The 21,024-nt window shown below is 43.3% G+C and overlaps 1 pseudogene; it reads right to left on the bottom strand.

Moving 5' to 3' along the window:
* Positions 1-943: 943 nt before the first annotated feature.
* LOC109921750 lies at positions 944-4,722 on the bottom strand (annotated as a pseudogene).
* Positions 4,723-21,024: the final 16,302 nt, after the last annotated feature.

Raw genomic sequence — 21,024 nt, 5'->3', positions numbered from 1 at the left:
TATGGCTGTGACAATAACAACCTGTCCTTTCCTAGCCTTATAAACAGAAACCCTACAGTGAGGAAGGAGGCCATTCAGCCCATTGAGTCTGCACGCCCCTCTGACAAGCATCCATCCCTGTCCATATCCCAGCATTCTACCATGGCTAATTCACCTGTCCTGCACATCCCTGGACACTACATGGCAATTTAGCATGGTCCATCCACCTAACCTGCGCATCTTTGAACTGTGGGGGAAAATATAACAAATCGAACCCAGGTCCCTGGCGCTGTGAGGCAGCGGTACTAACTACTGAGCCACCGTGCCACCCCTGTTTTTTCTCAAACAAAATATATAACTGTACAAAAACATTTAATTTCAGAACCAAAAATAATCTATTAAGTTGTAATTCTCTCCGAAACATAAGTGGAAATGTTAAATAAATCGATGTAGAAGAATGTTGCCACAGAATTTAGAACATAGAACATGGAACATAGAACAGTATAGCACAGTACAGGCCCTTTGGCCCACGATGTTGTGCCAACCTATTATCATACTAAGATCAATCTACCCTGCATACCCTACATTTTACTATCATCCATGTGCCTATCCAAGAGTCACTTAAAAGTCTCTAAAGTATCTGCCTCCACTACCACTGCCGGCAGCGCATTCCACACACCCACCGCTCTCTGTGTGAAGCACCTACCTCTGACATCTCCCCTATACCTTCCTCCAATCACCTTAAAATTATGCCGCCTCATAATAGTCATTTCCGCCCTGGGAAAAAGTCTCTGACTATCCACTCTATCTATGCCTCATTTAGGGTAAGCCATGGTCACTTGTGTAGCTGCATCACATGTTCACATTTTCAGACTCTGATAGCTCCTTTTTTTGCCTAACGTCTCCCCTGTAAAACCTGTAACTCGTCGTCTTACAGTATGAACTGTGCTGACTGGAGTAGGATTCACCATCTAGCTGCAGAAACACCGGGCACATGTGAGCGGTTACTCTGAGCACCATCCAAATGCTCCTTGATTATTGGATAGAAGTATGGATGTTCCACTGCTTCCTTAGCTGTAAGCCTCTGCTGATGATCACAGCGAAGAAACTTATCCAACAAACCTAAAGTCTCCAGGCTGACCAGATGCCGATTCTCATGATGAATGAACGCTCCCAGCGCTTTCAAGAATGTTGGCCCAAAGTATGATTAAATCGAGGATCCAGTTCAATGTGATATTTCTTGTGGTAGACAAACAATTCATCAGTTCCTAAAACCTTGGCAATACGAACAAGCTGATCATAATTATCATGTCCTTGGGAGAAAGGTTCTCTATGGAATATCATGCTGACCAACAAACAGTCCAAACTCCACTTATCCAAGTTATAATCATACATCTGGAAGTCACCTAGCAGCTCAGGTCCATTGATGTACCCGGAAGTCACTCTAACATTGTATCCCTGTTCAGGATGGTAAAACTCACCCAATCCCCAATCAACCAAAGCTTCCTCTGGGTATGGTTGATCATCACATTATGTGGTTTCACATCTCAATGCATGGTGCCCAAACTATGGCTGCAATCCAGAGCCTTTAATATTTCATACATATAGAGCCATATGTCATAATCCATCAGAATTTGATACAGTTGCTTGAAATCAGTGTTATCAACATACTCGAAAACAAGAGCTGGAGTCATTAGCACAGGGTCCTTTACCACATCTAGCAGCTTGATGATGTTAGGGTCTCCAAGTAGGTTCCCTAATATTTTGATTTCCTGCTTTATTTTCTTCATTTTAACAGGTTTCAGTATTTTGACTACTGTTTTTTTCATTGTTTGTTACATTTATAGCCTCAAATACTTCACTGCACTTTCCATGGCCAAGTTTTCACACTAACTGGTAATCATCCTGGTTATAGAGGAAGTTTTAATTGGCCAAGCTCCATCTAGAGTTGACTTTTCCACAGCTTTCAACACAGTTGACCACTTTGTTCTCCTATAATCATCTCTTGTGTATCATCCAATGTTTAGTTTCTTTCCTAACCTGCCAACTGTAGTCAGGGAAAAAACTGCAGTGATTTCTATTCTGCTTTTGCCTTGTTACGCCTTTGAATCCTTAGGAAAATCTTTCTTGGCCTCTTTCTATTTCTCATCTACAATCCACCAAATGGAGATATCATCAGAAAACACAGTAGGTTCCACGTGACAACAGTCATGCCTACCTCACTATATTCTCCTTGGACACCTAACCAGTCTCAGATTCGCCACATTGTTTATACACTAAAGTTTGGGAAGACTGAAGCCAATGTTGTTGATCTCACCACAACATCCATTCACTGTCCATTGGTTCCATCTCTGGTCACTGCCTTAAACTGAGACGGGCCATTTGCAACCTCAGTGTTGTGTTCGAGCCCAAGTAGAAGTTCCAACCACATATCTGCACCATGACTGAGACAGCCCATTCCCAGCTGTATAACACCAATTAACACAGTTCTTTCCTCAGCTCACCTGCTGTTGAAACACTCACTGCGCCTTTGTTGCTTTGAAGTTTCGAAGCTTCAATTATTCCAGTGCTCTACCGGTTAACTTTCCACCCTTGTGCTTGTCTAAAACTCTGTAATTATACATTAACTCATTCTAAGTTCCATTCATCCGTCACATCTGCGACTTTTACTGCTTCCCAAGTTGCTAATACCTCAGTATTAAAATCTCATTTTCATATCCTTACATGGTTTCAACCCTCCCTATCTTTTGAAATCCTCCAGCCCTCTATGCAGATCTCTGTGTTCCTCCAAATCTGGTCTCTTGCATGTCCCCAATTTTATTTGCTGCACTGTCAGTGGCTATCGCGTGAGCTACCTTGACCCTAAGCTCTAAAATTCCCTCTGTAAACTCTCCCTTCCTTTTACTGCTCTCACCTGTTTTAAGACGCTCCTACAAAAAAAAATTGGTCAATATTTGGTCCTGATTTCTCTTTCTAATTAGCATTAAAAGATGTGAAAGTTTTGATTTATTGACATCATCCATAATAAGATATTGGGGTGGTTTTGCTCCATTGAATGCACTGTATAACAGTCAGATGAGAACACTGCAGGAAGTGATTTTCCTTTCACTGTGCAGTATACCATCACGATAACTAAAAATGCTTCATGATGTAACCGTCAATTAAATAGTGATGTATTCATTTATCCTTTTTATTAAATATTCTGTCATTTAAAACTAACCTAAACTGTGTTGATAGTTGAAAGGAAATCCCTGAAAACAACTTGGTATTTTTGCTGCACTTTCACAGGCAGTGGCAAAATTGGATTGAGCGCTTACAAGTCATTTGAGAAGGAAGATTCACAAATGTACTGTTTTGTTGCTGCACAAGGATAATTATGTATGCACGTCACCTCATTATCAGTATCATCACAGCAGTAAATTAGCAATAAGCCCATTGTTACATTGAAAAATTGGAGCCATGTTAGTCTGCTGTATTATGAATAAAATGGAAAAGGGCCCTCTAGTGAAGCATCTCCAGAATTCGTACTGGCATTTGAAGAACCAACAATCACAAAGAAATGGAAACAGGATTTTAAAAACAGAAATTGCTTTGCTTCAGGTTCTGAAGTTGAGAATAAATGTTTAATATTCAAATAATCCAAATATGCAGCTTGTTTCGCTGTTGGAAATGGCTAAGCCAAGGCATCCTTGTAAAATTAGAGCTGGTCCATTTTGGAATGAAGTTAGAAAGCAGGTTTTCAGACAAAAGCTAATCAAAACCTAAATATCTCTTCCTCTGAATGGCTGGTCAATTGACCTTCTTTCAGCCTGTGATCAATAAGTCTTTTCTTGTTTAGGGTATTGAGGTACATAGAGGCAGTTGGAGTTGAGGTCAACCAAGACCTAAATAAATGGCCAAACTTTCATATCGGTCCACTCATTACTTTATAATGGTCATTGAATTTTACCCTGGTTGCTTTGAATGAGGATTGTCCTTTTATAGCTTTTTACCCAGAACATCCTACACTACCCAGTGCCTCCTCTCCATGAGCCCATGCCCCTTCTGGAGGCACAGAGATCACCACATGATATGGTCCAGTAACATGCACAGTCAATAAAACCCAAGAGTTCCCTGCAGTGGATCCCAACTTAGGCCAATCACAACATTACCTCCCACCCACACTTCACCCCATACCATGTAACATACCATTCTGATATCGCAAACTCTGTACAGAATGACACAGGCAGGAAACAATGCAAGAATCCTACAGCTAGCTTCACATATTGACCCCTCGTGCTTTCAGGTAATTAGTGGGTTGACTGATTTCATTGTCATTGAGAAATAGATAGCTGAAAACGATGCAGCAAGTTAAATTATCATTGTGAATTGTGCTTTATTAGTTGATAGAAAGCTGTTTAAATTTCAGACAATGCAGTAAAGTAAATATGAAGACTGACATGGTAGTGGCGTTAAAAAAAAGTGTTCTTGTTTTAGTTTCATATGTAAAGATGCTACATTCTTTACTAGTGTTTAACAGCGACTAACATGTAGAATTTTAAAACAGCAATTAACTTCCAATTGCCTTATAATTCCTGGAGTTCAATTTGAAGTGTACAGCACAAAAGTAGATGGTTCAAACCCTGTGGCTCTTTTTTTGAATTTGTCTAAGACTAAGACCAAAACTCCATTTTCTCCCCATTTAATGGCATAAGAATTCTCCCCATTTAATGGCCATTCAGTTCTTTGACTCTGCACCTTCATTTAATATGATCATGGTGATCTAATACTTCAATACCCTTGACCCACACTATTCCCAATTTTGCAATTTCAACTGGGCGGCACGGTGGCTCAGTGGTTAGTACTGCTGCCTCACAGCGCCAAGGACCTGAGTTCAATTCCAGCCTCGAGAGATTGTCTGCGTGGAGTTTGCACGTTCTCCCCATGTCTGCGTAGGTTTCCTCTGGGTGCTCCAGTTTCCTCCCACAGTTCAAAGATGTGCAGGGTAGGTGGATTGGGCAGGCTAAATTGCCTGTAGTGTTCAGGGATGTGTAGATTAGGTGGGTTAGACATGGGAAATTAGGGGAATGGGTCTGGGAGGGATGGTGTGGACTTGTTGGGCTAAATGGCCTGTTTCCACACTGTAGGGATTCTATGAACTGAGCTGAATGTACTGGTCAGTTGTGTGTCAATTATGGGAGTGCTTACCATAGATGGCCACTGTGCTCAATTGTTTATTTTTGAGTACACACCTAGGCTTAGCCAACATCTAAAGCATACAGTAGACACATTAAAGCAGATCCTACACACAAGCTGTTATGTTATCCCTGTATGTATAGAACAGTGACAATTGGGGAACAATAATTGAATGCAACGACCAGGGGTAAGAAAGTGAGAGAGATAGCAGGAACTGCAGATGCTGGAGAATCCGAGATAACAAGGTGTAGAGCTGGATGAACACAACAGGCCAAGCAGCACCATAAGAGCAGAAAGGCTGACGTTTCGGGCCTAGACCCTTCATCAGAAATGGAGGAGGGGAAGGGGGATTTGGAAAAATAGGGAGAGAGGGGGAGGCGGATAGAAGATGGATGGAGGAGAAGATAGGTGAAGAGGAAACAGACAGGTCGAAGAGGCGGGGATGGAGCCAGTAAAGGTGAGTGTAGGTGGGGAGTTAGAGAGGGGATAGGTCAGTCTAGGGAGGACGGACAGGTCAAGGAGGCGGGATGAGGTTAGTAGGTAGGAGATGGGGGGTGCGGCTTGAGGTGGGAGGAGGGGATAGGTGGGAAGAAGAACAGGTTAGGGAGGCAGGGACGAGCTGGGCTGGTTTTGGGATGCGGTAGGGGGAGGGGAGATTTTGAAGCTTGTGAAATCCACATTGATACCATTGGGCTGCAGGGTTCCCAAGCGGAATATGAGTTACTGTTCCTGCAACCTTCGGGTGGCATCGTTGTAGCACTGCAGGAGGCCCAGGATGGCCATGTCGTCTGAGGAATGGGAGGGGGAGTTGAAATGGTTCGCGACTGGGAGGTGCAGTTGTTTATTGCGAACCGAGCGTAGGTGTTCTGCAAAGCGGTCCCCGAGCCTCCGCTTGGTTTCACCAATGTAGAGGAGGCCACAACGGGTACAGTGGATGCAGTATATCACATTGGCAGATGTGCAGGTGAACATCTGCTTTATGTGGAAAGTCTTCTTGGGGCCTGGGATGGGGGTGAGGGAGGAGGTATGGGGGCAAGTGTAGCACTTCCTGCGGTTGCAGGGGAAAGTGCCGGGTGTGGTGGGGCTGGAGGGGAGTGTGGAGCGAACAAGGGAGTCACGGAGAGAGTGGTCCCTCCGGAAGGCAGATAAGGGTGGGGAGGGAAAGATGTCTTTGGTGGTGGGGTCGGATTGCAGATGGCGGAAGTGTCGGAGGATGATGCGTTGGATCCGGAGGTTGGTGGGGTGGTACGTGAGGACGAGGGGGATTCTTTTTTGGTTCTTATTGCGTGGACGGGGTGTGAGGGATGAGTTGCAGGAAATGTGGGAGACACTGTTGAGGGCGTTCTCGACCATTGATGGGGGGAAGTTGTGGTCCTTGAAAAACGAGGACATCTGAGATGTACGGGAGGGGAATGCCTCATCCTGGGAGCAGATGCAGCGGAGGCGAAGGAATTGGGAATAGGGGATGGCATTTCTGCAGGAAGGTGGGTGGGAGGAGGTGTATTCTAGGTAGCTGTGGGAGTCGGTGGGCTTGAAATGGATATCGGTTACCCGAGATGGAGACAGAGGGGTCCAGGAAGGGGAGAGAGGTATTAGAGATGATCCAGGTGAACTTAAGGTTGGGGTGGAAGGTGTTGGTGAAGTGGATGAACTGTTCCATCTCCTCGTGGGTGCACGAGGCGGCGCCGATACAGTCATCAATGTAACGGAGGAAGAGGTGGGGTTTAGGGCCGGTGTAGGTACGGAAGAGGGATTGTTCCACGTAACCTACAAAGAGGCAGGCATTGCTTGGGCCCATGCGGGTACCCATGGCTACCCCCTTTGTCTGTAGGAAGTGGAAGGAATTGAAAGAGAAGTGCTGTCTCAGGAAGTTCCATCATTTAGATGAAACTTTAAACCAAAGCTTTATCTGCTTTGTCATGACAGTGTAAAATGATGGCACCATTCAAACAAGAGGAGAAAATTTCACCCTGGGATGTTGGCTCACACTTAATGAGAGCAATAAATGTGAAGTTGTTGACTTGCTTGCCAAGCTGACTTGTTTTCTTTCAGATATTTCATCACCATGCTAGGTAACATCATCGGTGAGGCCTCCAATGAAGCGATGTTATTCTACTCCACTTGGAATTTATAATAGCCGGTCCGTTATAGTGAGTAGTGTCATTTCCGGTTTTGTTCTGTATGGGTTTGTATATGGGATTCAATTCTATATGTTTGCTGATTGCATTAAGAGTGGAGAACCATGCCACTAGGAATTCCCGTGCATGTCTATGTTTGGCTTGGGCTACTATGGTTACGTTGTCCCAGTTAAACTGATAGCCTTCATTGTCCGAGTGTACTGATATTAGGGAAAGTTTATCATGTCCTTATGCCGCTAGCTGATGTTTGTATATTCTGATGGCTAGTTTCCTTCCTGTCTGTCCGACGTAATGCTTGTGGCAGTCATTACATGGTATTGTGTAAACCATATTGGTTCTGCATGTTGTGGGAATGGTGTCTGTAATCCTTGTGAGAGTGTTTGTCTTAGAGTGGCTGTGAGTTTGTGGGCTACTATGATTCCTAGTGGTTGTAGGAATCATGTTGTCAGTTCTGATATGTTCTTGATTTAGGGCAGTGTGGCCTCTGTGTTAGGGTGTGCTGTGTCCCCTTGTTGTTGTCTTTTTAGTAGGCACCTACAGATGAAGTTGTAGGGGTATCTGTTCATAGCAAAGATTTTGTATAGGTGCTCTTCCTCATTCCTGCATAGTTCTGGTGTGTTGCAGTGTGTCCTAGCCCATTTGAATAGTGTCCTAATACAGCTTTGTTTGTGGACGTTGGGCTGGTTGCTGTGGAAGTTGAGGATTTGGTCAGTGTGGGTTGCTTTCCTGTATACCGAGGTTTGGAGCTCTCTGTTGGTCATACATTCAACTCTGATGTCCCGAAACAGAAGCTGATTGTCGTTTTCTTCTTCTTTTGTGAATTTAATCCCCGTGAATTTGTTGTTGATGAGGTGGTGGGTCTCTTCTAGTTTGGTGCTTTTGATGATAACGAATGTGTCATCCACATACAGGATCCACAGTTTAGATCGAATGTGGGGGAGGGTACTGTGTTCTAGTCTTTGCATGACTGCTTCTGTGATGAGTCCTGAGATGGTCGACGCCATGGGTGTGCCATTGATCTGTCTGTATACTTGACAATTAAAGACAAAGTGTGTGGTGAGGCACAAGTCTGGCAGTTTGAGAATGTTGTCATTGCTGATGGAGCTGCTGGTCTGCATTGCTGCTTCCTCTGGTAATGTGGCCTTTTTTTTGACTAGGGAGATGTCAATTGACGCGAATAATACTGTGACATCAAAGGATACCATCAACTCGTTGTCGCTGATTTTTATGTTCGAGGGTATTGAGGAATTCTTGGGTTGAGTGGATGGAATGAGGAGTGATCCGTCAACTAGGTGTTTCCGTCTCTGTTGTAGGTCCTCAGCCAGTTAATGTGAAGCTGTGCCTGATAGAGAGACAATGGGTCTGAGGGGGATGTCTGGTTGGTGTACTTTAGGAAGTCCATAGAAGCAGGGGGTGATCGTGCCTTCCTGGTTTCATTCTCATGTAGTCCGACTTGTTTATCTGTCCTGCACCCTTTAGTCTCTTCAGTGTCTGGGTGATCCTATTACCTAGCTGCAGTGTTGGGTCTATCGTCATCTGTTGGTAAGTGGTTGTGTCTGTGAGCAATGCCTGTGCTTTCTGAACGTAGTCTGGTTTGTTCATAATGACGGTCATGTGCCCTTTGTCTGCTGGTAGGATTATAGTGGTCTTGTCTTTCTTGAGTTCATCTAGTGCTTTTCTCTGTGTTCAGGGTGTCCCATTCGTTCTTTTGGCTTAGTGTGGGGATTATAGTTTGTCGGATGGCTTGTTGTGCTTTGTCCATGAGCCTATTGTCTCTTAATATAGTTTCCAGGGTAGCATGAAGTCTGTTCTGTTTGCATCTTTGTGGTTATAGTTCAATGTGCGTAATAAGGCAGCTTTCTCAGTTTCTTATCCATGTGTCCGGTTTGTTGTTGTCCTTGTCTTTGTGGTGGATCAGTTTGGTAAGGATGGTGATGGCCTGTTCTAGGGTTGTAGCCCATTGCTGGTCCGTAGTGTTTAGGTACAGTGATTTTTGGTGTGAAATTTCCCATTCGTACTTGTAGAGTCAGTTATGGACATCATAAATCATTGCTCGTAGCATTTTGCGTCCATTCTGTTCAGCTATTGTATATGCCTGTGAGTTATTGAGTGGAGGTTTGTACTTCAGGCTGTGGACAGTACCTGGTTCCTGAGGCATTCATGGAGAAACTGAAGTTGTTTACAGGTGGCGCTCAGTCGGTTGGCGAAGGTTTCCCACTGTCAGGCAATTTTTAGCATGTTGCGCCCATAGATATTTAAGATTTTAAGCAAAGATTTGTAGCTCAGGTGGTGGGTGAGGTTGTTGATTTGCTCACTTGTTTTCATTCAGATGTTTTGTCACCATGCTAGGTAACATCATCCAATGAAGCAATGTTGTTCTAGTCCACTTGGAATTTATACTGTCCAGTCATTACTCATGTCAATTGACATCCCACTAGCCAGACAGAAGGCTACATTACCAGAGGAAGCAGCAAAGCAGACCAGCAGCTCCATCAGCAATGACAACATACTCAAACTACTAGACTTGTGCCTCACCACACACTTTGTCTTTAATTGTCAAGTATACAGACAGATCAATGGCACACCCATGGCGTCGACCATCTCAGGACTCATCACAGAAGCAGTCATGCAAAGACTAGAACACAGTACCCTCCCCCACATTCGATCTAAACTGTGGATACAGTACGTGGGTGACACATTCGTTATCATCAAAAGCACCAAACTAGAAGAGACCCACCACCTCATCAACAACGTATTCACGGGGATTAAATTCACAAGAGAAGAAGAAAACAACAAATCAGCTTCTGTTTCGGGACATCAGAGTTGAATATGTGACCAACAGGGAGTTCCAAACCTCGGTATACAGGAAAGCAACCCACACTGACTAAATCCTCAACTTCCACAGCAACCAACCCAACGTCCACAAACAAAGCTGCATTAGGACACTACTTTATTGGCCACCAGAACTATGCAGGAAAGAGGAAGAGCACCTGCACAAAATCTTCACTATGAACAGATATCCCCGCAACTTCATCCACAGATGCCTACTAAACAGGACAACAGGAGGACACAGCACGCCCAACACACTGGCCACACTGTCCTATATCAAGAACATATCAGAACTGACAACAAGACTCCTAAGACCACTAGGAATCATGATGGCTCACAAGCCCACAGCCACTCTATAACAAACACTCACAGGATTAAAGACACCATTCCCACAACATGTAGAACCAACGTAGTTTACAAATACCATGCAATGACTGCCACAAGCATTACATCGGATAGAGATGAAGGAAACTAGCCATCAGAATACGCAATCAGCAACTAGCGGCATAATGACATGACAAACTTTCCCTAATATCAGTCGGACACTCGGACAATGAAGGCCATCAGTTTAACTGGGACAAGGTAACCAAAGTAGCCCAAGCCAAACGTGGACGCGCACAGGAATTCCTAGAGGCATGGTTCTCCACCCATACTTCAATCAATAAACATATACAATTGTTCCCCATATACAAACCCATTCAGAACAAAACCGAAAATGACAACTCACCATAACAGACCGGACAGTATAAATTCCAAGGGGAGTAGAATAACATCGCTTCATCGGAGACCTCACTGATGATGTTACCTAGCATGGTGACGAAACATCTGAATGGAAACAAGCCAGCTCGGCGAGCATGTCAACAACCTCACCCACAACCCGAGCTACAAATCTTTGCTAAACCCTTAGAGAGAAATAAATTTTGTGGTAATTTATGGTCTGCAGAGGCTTTGCGGTGCAAAAATTGACATTACCGATAAATAAAACAATGTTGAGTTGGCTACACTTCAAAAGCCATCAAATCTGAGGGGTTAAACGGACAACAAAACCTTACTGAAATGAAGAGAGATAACAAGGTGATGAACACAGCAGGCCAAGCAGCATCAGAGGAGCAGGAAAACTGATGTTTTGGGTCTGGATTCTTCTTCAGAAATTTCTGCTTTCCTGCTCCTCTGATGCTGCTTGGCCTGCTGCGTTCATCCAGTTCTACACCTTGTTATCTCAGATTCTCCAGCATCGGCAGTTCCTACTAACCCTTACTGAAATGGAAGTTCTTTATAGCACATCATTTTCCCTCCAGGCACCTTTCCCTACACAATCCTTCTGCACCCAGGCACCAACTTCACAAATCAATTCCAAGATAGAGGACGGGAAAAATTGTGGCTGTGAGAGCTGCTCCTTTTTTGAGGTATTTTCAGGGTTGGAGCTGATTTCCTCAAATTCTGGAGTAGTAATTACGGTTTTAAAAGCTGTTGCGTTGTTTTGGAACTTTGGGGAAAACAAAGCAATGGCCCTTTAAACAGGGAAGAAAGCAGATAAAGGCAGTGATCATATGGGAAGTAAGTCAAATGGAACAGTAAACCTACACGGCTGTCTGACCCAGCAGTAACCTGCATAGCTAACTGCCTCTACTGTTTGGTTTCGGGTATTTCTGGATATCACAGTTCGTCTCGGAAAAATTCACAAACGGCGAGATTTACAGCCAACCTTTGGAGAAACCTATGTGGGGGAGGTGGGGGGGCAGCTAAATAGCTGGTCTTTAAGTGTAATCGTAGCATTTTTGTAAATCTACAATAGTGAGTAGAGTGGGTTCTTTTTCGATTATACCCAGTCAATTCTGCTATAACATGATAGTTGCATTCCTGAGCAGCATCATGCTATAGAAAATTGTCCTGTAGAAATAATGGGACCTATGGGAAAAGTGGGTTAGGAACAGACCACCAAAAAATATCAAAATTGTTCAAAAATCACTCAAAATCTTAACACAATGGATAGCGCCATTTGAATAAGTGTTTAATTCATATCTAATCATGAAAAAAAATGCGAAGGTAACTTGATGGGGTGGGGGGCGAGGAGGTTTTGAGGTTGCTCTGTTGTTAATGTAGAGGCTGTGGATCATCATATCATCATTATCATCATCACCTTCAGGTGTAGTTGTTGTTGCAGGGTTAGGGTGAAAAATAATTAGTCCAGAAGTGGATGGCTATGATTCATTGTCCTTTGGCTGTTTCTTGGGGGTTAGCTTAAAAAAGGCGTCCAGTTTTTGCTGCTGTGTCCTTTTTCTTCTTTCATGAAGAAGCTGTTCCTAAGGTGCCAAGTAAGATCTTATTCCACAAACTGCTACCCTGCTGTATTCTGCATTGTAATTGTTATCCTCCAAAAGCTGCAACTGCTTCTCAATTTCCCTCAGGACAGAAGACAAAACAGAAGTGGAAAGGTCTCGTGGTGCTGCATCCTGGATTCATCTTCTTCATCTCCAGCTTCCACTTCCCCCTCAGTGACAAGATGTTGTAGATCAGCTGTAGAGAGATCTTCAGTAGGGCACAAGCAGCTCTTCAACATCCGCACCCTCCACTTCTTCAAATCCTTTGCAATGTCAAACACAATGTTCTTTGATTCTTGGGAGCTCCTCTGATGGATCAAAGCCTCTAAAATCTTGAAAAAAGTCTTGGAGAAGATTTCACCAAGCTGCATGCAAGCAGTCAATACAGTGTGAAGCTGGGAGGAACACAGCAGGTCAGGCAGCGTTAGAGGAGCAGGAAAGCCGATGTTTCGGGTTTACGTCCTTCATCAGGACGGGGTGGGGGGAGGATAACTTCAAGGTGGGCATCCTTGGAAGAGGCTTCGCAGTAGGGTTTTCAGTCACTAAAAAAGTCCTGTTGAAGGGTGTAGACACGAAAAGTTGACTTTCCTGCCCCTCTGATGCTGCCTGACCTGTTGTGTTTCTCCAGCTCCACACTGTATGGACTGACTGCAGCATCTGCAGTTCTTGCTATGTCCTGCATGCAAACAGTCCTCACTGACATCACCCCAGGCCTTCACGATAATGTCAATTGTATTCTTGATTTTAAAGCTCTTCCAAAATTGAGGAATGCTGTCCGCATCCCCCTCAGTGGCTGCACTCAGCCTCTTAAGCGTACGCCTTAAATAATAAGCTTTAAAAGCTGCTATTACACCCCGGTCCATGGGTTGAAGGAGAGAGGTTGTGTTTTGGGGTATAAATAGCACTTTGTTTTCAGAAAGCTCACCAATGGTGGGAGGATGGCCTGGGACATTATCCAGGATGAGGAGATTCTTGAAATCCAAGTTTTGTTTCCTGCAATACTTACTTAAAAAAAAATCTTCCAAAACATCACCAATAAGGTCAGAAAAAATTTGCCCCTTCATTGAACCTCTTTTGCTTGACCTAAAGTAGATGCCCAGAATAGACTTAAGGTAACCTTTCAAGGCTCGTGGGTTGGCAGAGTGGTACACCACCACAGGCTTAGGTTCTAAGTCTCCACTGGCAATGGCACCCAGCAGCAGTCATACGATCCTTTGCCATCTTAAAGCCTGGAGTGTGCGCTTCATTCAGAGAAATGTAGGTTCTTCATGGCATTCGCTTCCAGTATAAACCTGCCTCATGCAAATTGAAAATTTAATCTAAGTTGTAGCCTTCTTCATCAATTTTTTTTTTTTTTTTTAAATCTTTGGGAGGAAATGCCATTGCATGCTCCTCGTCTGCATTGGCAGCTTTGCCACATAACTTTACATTATGAAAAGCATAGCAGTTCTTAAAACCAGCAAACGCTAACCCCGAAGGCAGGCACATCTGCAGGATTTTCAGCTTTTTTTGTTAGATCTTCATAAATTGATAAGGTTTTCTCTTTTATTGTGAGAAAGGTGGTCCTAGATCATTTTTTCAATTGATCGTCTATCCACACACTTAGTAGCCACTCCAAATCAAGTTCCTTTGTCCACGACCTCTCAGATTTGCTAGTACTCAGACTCGTTCCAGCTATACAGCTTGCTTTAATCTTTTCTGCATTATCTGTAATGGTGCATAAGGTAGACTCCTTTATTCCTGTTACACGAACTATATCACACGTTGTCTCATTACACTCAAAATGCTTTATAACAATTATCTTCTCTTTCAGTGTTGTAGCCTTTCTTTTACATTCACCACCCGCAATTTTATCACCAGGATGCTTCTTGCAAACATTCTCGTCACTTTGTCCTCACATTTTTCTGGGAAACAGGACAGAATTTGCAAAAAAAATTATTGAAGATCACAGAGTACTGTACCTCTCACAGAAAGCACTTCACAACAAAGTCTGCAAAATGATCATGTGATGCCGATGGGGAGACTCTTTCGGCGCTAACATTGAGCATGCTCAGGACAAAACACACGAAACGATCATGTGATGATGACACGTACTCCTCCACACACCAATGGAATCGCGTTATAGCCTGCACAAGTTCACGTAGAGCAGTAAAACGGTGCTATTTTCTCGGTCTTTAAAGTGTTAAGGTGCAAAGATGACCTTTAGTAGAGATAACACAGTGTGGAGCTGGAGAAACACAGCAGGCCAGGCAGCATCAGAGGAACAGGAAAGTTGACCCTGAAGGAGGGTCCTGACCGAAACGTCAACTTTCCTGCTTCTCTGATGCTGCCTGACCTGCTGTGTTCCTCCAGCTCCACACTGTTATCTCAGACTCTAGCATCAGCAGTTTTTACTATCTCTGGCTCTTAGTAGAGTTATGTGCTCTTCCTTTCGGATGTGGGAGATTGAGGAGAGTTTAGGAAGACTTTCCATATTACTGATAATTATATCTGCAGGAAGTGTGTTTGGTCGTGAAGCCTATTGGATCGCATGGATCCATCGGAGCAGCAGTTAGAGGCAATGAGGAATTTACAAGACCTAGTGGGTGGAATGGATAGCAGTTTCAGGAAGGGAAATAATCTGAAGATACAGTCAGGTAGATGGGTTACCTCCAGGAAAGGTAGGAGAGAGAGGCAGATAGTGCGGGAGTCTCCCGTGGCTATCCCCATCTTAAACAAGTATGCTGTTTTGGAAAAAGTAGGGAGTGATGGACTCTCAGGGGAATGGAGCACTGACCGCGAGGTTTCTTGTACCGAGACTGGGTCTAATGTAATGAGTGGTATGCCACGTTCCAAGTGATCGATTGTGATTGGGGAGTGAAGTCAGAGGCATAGACAGACGTTTATGAGACATCAGAATGGTGTGCTGCCTCCCTGGTGCCAGGATCCAGGAGATCTCGGACAGGGTGCAGAATATTCTCAAAGAGGCGAGAGACTAGGAGGAGGTCATTGTACACATCGGAACTAATGACATACAATGAGAAAAGTACAAAATTCTAAAGGAGAGAATATAGGAAGCTAGGCAAGAATTTAAAAAGGCGGTCCACGAGCGTAGTAATATCTGGATTACTCCCAGTGCCACGAGCTAGTGAGGCTAGGAATAAGAGGATAGAGCAAATGAATGCATCGCTGAGGAGCTGGTGCAGGGGAGAGGGTTTCGCAGTTTTGGATCATTGGAATCTCTTCTAGGGGAGACGTGACCTGTATAAGAAAGTCAGATTGCACCGTAATTGGAAGCGGAGTAATATACTGGTGGAGAGATTTGCCAGAGATGTTCGGGAGGATTTAAATCAATGAGGGGCATGGGGCGGGGCAGGGTCGGTGGGGATCTCAAGGAAATAGTGGGGAAAGAGATCAGTCTGAGACTGGTACAGTTGGGCAAAGGGGACAAGTCAAAACAGTCAGGAACAAAGCAGAGAACAAGGTAGGACTGATAAATTAAACATTTATTTTGATGCAAGAAGCCTAACAGGTAAGAGAGATGAACTCAGGGCATGGTTGGGAACATGGGACCGGGATATCATAACAATTACAGGAGATGTGGCTCAGGGATGGACAGGACTGGCAGCTTAAGTTTCCAGGGTATAGCTACTATAGAAAGGTTGGGGGCGGGGAGGGGGGGGTGTGGTTGGAGAGGAGGGGAAGTGGTGTTTTTGATTAGAGATAACATTACACCTGTACGTAGGAAGGATATTCCTTGGAATCCATCCAGGGAAGTTATTTGGGTGGAATTGAGAAATAAGAAAGTGATGATCACCTTATTGGGATGGTTCTATAGACATCCGCGTAGTCTGCAGGAAATTGAGAAACTAAATTTGTAAGGAGGTCTCAGTTATCTAAGAATAATAGGGTGCTTATGGTGGGAGATTTTAACTTTCCAAACATAGACTGGGACTACCATAATGTTAAGGGCTTGGATGGAAAGGAATTTGTTAAGTGTATACAAGAAAATTTTCTGATTCAGCATGTGGATGTACCTACTAGAGAAGGTGCAAAACTTGACCTACTCTTGGGAAATAAGGGAGGGTAGGTGACTGAGGTGTCAGTGGGGGAGCATAGTGGGCCCAGTGACCATAATTCTATTAGATTTACAACAGCGATGGAAAAGGATAGATCAAATCTAAAATTTAAAGCTCTAATTTGGAGGAAGGCCAATTTTGATGGCATTTGGCAAGAGCTTTCAAAAGTTGATTGGGGGTGGATATTTACAGGTAAGGAGGCAGCTAAAAAATGGGAAGGCTTCATTAAATAGATAATGAGAATCCAGAGACAATATGTTCCTGGTAGGGTGAAGGAAGGCTGGTAGGTGTAGGAAATGCTGGATGGGCTAGAGAAATTGAAGTTTTATTCAAGAATGAGGAGGAAGAATATATCAGGTATAGACAGCAGAGATTGAATGAATCCTTAGAATAGTATAAAAGCAGGAGGAGTATACGTAAGAGGCAAATCAGGAGGGCAAAAAGGGCTGAGGAGAATCCAAAGGGATTCTACAAGTACATCCAGGACAAAAGGCTAACTAGAGAGTTAAAGATCAGCAAGGCCATCTATGTGTGGAACTGCAGGAGATGGGGGGAAGATACGAAACGAGTATTTTGCATCAGTGTTTAGTATGGAGAAGGATATGGAAGATAGAGACCATGGAGATACAAGTAGCGACATCTTGAAAAACGTCCATAATACAGAGATGCTGGACGTCATAAAATGCATAAAGGTAGATAAATCCCCAGGGCCTGATCGGGTGTACCCTAGAATTCTGTGGGAAGTTAGGGAAGTGATTGCTGGGCCCCTTGCTGAGATATTTCTATCAATAGCCACAGGTGAGGTGCTGGAAGACTGGAGGGTGGCTAACATGGTTCCCACTATTTAAGAAAGATGGCAAGGAAAAGCCAGGGAACTATAGATCAGTGAGCCGGACATCAGTTGGGGGCAAGTTGTTGGAGGGAATCCAGAGAGACAGGAATTACACGCCTTTGGAAAGGTACAGACTGATTAAGGGTAGTCAACATGGCTTTATATGTGGAAAATAGTGTCTCACTAACTTTGAGTTTTTTAAAGAAGTATCGAAGAGAATTGATGAAGACAGAGCAGTGGATGTGATCTATATGGACTTCAGTAAGACATTCAATAAGGTTCCTCATGGTAGACTGGTTAGCAAGTTAGATCTCATGGAATACAGGGAGAACTAGCTATTTGGATACAGAATTGGCTCAAGTGTAGAAGACAAAGGGTGATGGTGGAGGACTGCTTTTCAGACTGGAGACCTGTGACCAGCGGTGTGCAACAAGGATCAGTACTGGGTCTACTGCTTTTTGTCATTTATATAAATGGTTTTGATGTGAACGTGGGAGCCAAGTTTACAGATGACACCAAAATTAGAGGTGTAGTGGACAGCAAAGAAGATTACCTCAGAGTACAATGGGATCTTGATCAGATAGGATGTTGGACAACGAGTGGCAGATGGAGTTTAATTTACATAAATGTGAGGTGCTGCATTTTGAAAAGGCAACTTAGGGCAGGGCTTATACACTTAATGGTAAGATCCTACAAAGTGTTGCTGAACAAAGAGACCTTGGAGTGCAAGTTCACAGCTCCTCGAAAATGGAGTTGCAGGAAGATAGGATAGTGAAGGAGGTGTTTAAGTATGTTAGCATTTATTGATCAATGTATTGAGAATAGGAGTTGCCAGGTCATGTTGCAGTTGTACAGGACGTTGGTTAGGCCACTTTTGGAATACTGCATGCAATTCTGGTCTCCCTGCTAAAAGGATGTTGTGGACCTTGAAAGGTTTCAGAAAAGATTTACAAGGATCTTGCCAAGGTTGGAAGGTTTGAGCTAAAGGGCGAACAGCCAAGGTCTTTTCCCTGGGGTGGGAGGAGTCCAAAACTAGGTGTCATAGGTTTAAAGAAAGAATGGAAAAGTTTGAAAGGGACCTAAGGAACTACTTTTTCCACACAGAGTGGTGCGTGTATGGAATGAACTGCCAGAGGAACTGGTGGAGGCTGGAAGAACAAGAACAACAACATCATCATCAGAAAAGGCATCTGGATAGGTACATGAATAGGAAGGGTTTAGAGGGATATGGTCCAAATGGGACCCAATTAACTTAAAGTATCTGGTCGGCATGGACAAGTTGGACCGAAGAAGGGTCTGTTTCCATGCTGTATGACTCTCACTCTAATAACATTACGGACTTCCTTGCCAGACAGTGAATTGCATATAGAGAAGCAGAGGGCCAGAGATAAAGTCAAAGGTGGGTACATGGTCAACCATGTACACCAAAATAACAGCAGCATTTGGGCAGGGTGCACTTGACATGTTGATTCACCAATAACTCTGTCCTGAGGGAGAAGACTTTAATTCCCACCAGAGTGTGCTGAATTTTAAATGGAATAAAGACAGAACAAATAAAACAAATAGGTCAAACCCAGCATTTGGGCCAATAAATCCTAAAAGGATATTTACAGCATTAAGTTATCCCTGGCATCTTAGTATAACAAAATGATTTCAGATGCAATCACAATGCTTCTCAATTTAAAACAAAAAAAAGACAAAAATGTATTTTTTGTTTAAGAGTAATGCAACAAGGGTGCAATTCTATTGCGCGCCTAATATTTCTCTGCAGCCAGCTTTAAAAGTGAACTCATCCAAAGTGTCATCATTATTCTTCTATGACACTAAATACATGTGAGTGAGAATCACAGATAGATATTATCCTTCATTTGTTGTGCAGTAACAAGCACAGTGCAGCACCATAATGCTATCAAATCTAAACGTGTGGCTCACAATAGAGTGTGTAAGCTTAGCGATACATCAGGGGCAGCTTCCAAGAATGACTGGACTTCTAATCTCTCAATTGTATTGCAAGGAACAAAACAGTACAGCATAGCATCAGGCTCTTCAGCCCACTAAGACTGCATGTACACATGATGCCTTTCTAAACTAAAATCCTTTTGTCTCTAAATGGTCAATTTCTACCTACTCTCTGTCTATTCATATATCTGTCAAGATGCCTCAACTGTTGCTGTTGTATTCTGCCTCCATCACCTAGTCTGTTTTAAAAAAAAAAATCTGGGTCACATCTCCTTTAAACTCTCCCCCACCCCCAACACCTCTACTTTAAAAGTATGTTCTCTAGTAATTAACATTTCATCCTTGGGAAGAAGAATGGCTATCCATTCCTCTCAACTTTGCAAACTTCTATCAGGTCACCCCTCATCCTTCGACATTCAAGTGAAAATAAACCAAGCTTGTCCAATCACTCCTCATAGCTAATGCCCTCCAAAACGGGCAACATCCTGGTAAACTATTCCTGTACCCTCTCTAAAGCCTGCATATTCTACTGGCAGTGTGGCCTAACTGAATATCTGTACAGCTGTATCATTTGCTAATTTTTACAATCTATGCTCTGACCAATGAAGGCAGGCATGCCAAATGTTTTCTTGGCCACCTTATCCACTTGCATTACAACTTTCAGGAAAGTGTGGACTGTACACCTGGATCACTCTGTATATCGATGCTACTAAAGATTTTGCCAGTTACTGTATACTTTCCTCCTGCATTAGATCTTCCAAATTACACCACCTCACATTGACCAGGATTAAACTCCATTTGCAAACATCATTGCTATACAATGTGAAAGTTGCAATAAACTACAACATTTTTAAATAAGCTGCATTGTAAAGACAAAAAGATTAAGATTGGGTTGCTTTCAGAATCTCAAAATAAAGAGAGAGTATATGCACAGGGTCAGAGGTAGCCATTGGACCCAGGAAATATCCTGCTATTAACTCCAATTATTACTGGTCTGTATCTTTATTGAATTTACCAGTTTTAGTTCCTTAACTCAAATGGATTTTTATTAGACATGGCTATCAATTTTGGTCTTGCATTTTTCTGCCTAATTTGTTTGTGGGGAGGGGGTGCTGTGGGGGAGAAAATGTCAAAAAGAGAGACAAAAAAATTCACCAAAATACCACCTCTCCCCATGAACACATTCACCGGAGAGGCGTTGGCCTACGGTATTATCATTAGACCAATAAGCTAGAGGCCCAGGTAATACACTGGAGACCTGTGTTTGAATCCCGCCATGTCAGATTGCAAAGTTTGAATTCAATAAAAACCTGGAAATAAGAATCTAATGGTGACCATGAAACCATTGATGATTGTCAGAAAACAAAACCAATCTTTTAGGGAAGGAAATGACTGTCCTTACCTGGTCTTGCCTACAATTGATTACAGATCCACAACAATGTGGTTGACTCTTAGCTGCCCTCTGGGCAATAAATGTTGGCCTAGCCAATGATGCCCACATCTCATGAACAAATATTTACACAAATAGGTTTTTTAAAAATATGAACCATATGCATGCTGCAAAACCACTTCCATTCAATTGATAGGATCGGTAGAACGAAACATTTTTTATCTACAATGATGCCCTTTCCTGAGTGAGTAAATTCCCTTCCGATGAAGGGTCTAGGCCTGAAACGTCAGCCTTCCTGATCCTATGATGCTGCTTGGCCTGCTGTGTTCATCCAGTTCTACAC

The sequence above is a fragment of the Rhincodon typus genome, chromosome 2, assembly GCF_021869965.1.
Source record: "Rhincodon typus isolate 14 chromosome 2, sRhiTyp1.1, whole genome shotgun sequence".
NCBI lineage: Eukaryota > Metazoa > Chordata > Chondrichthyes > Orectolobiformes > Rhincodontidae > Rhincodon > Rhincodon typus.
Note: the sequence above shows the minus strand (reverse complement) of the source record. Positions and strands in the feature narration are given on the sequence as shown.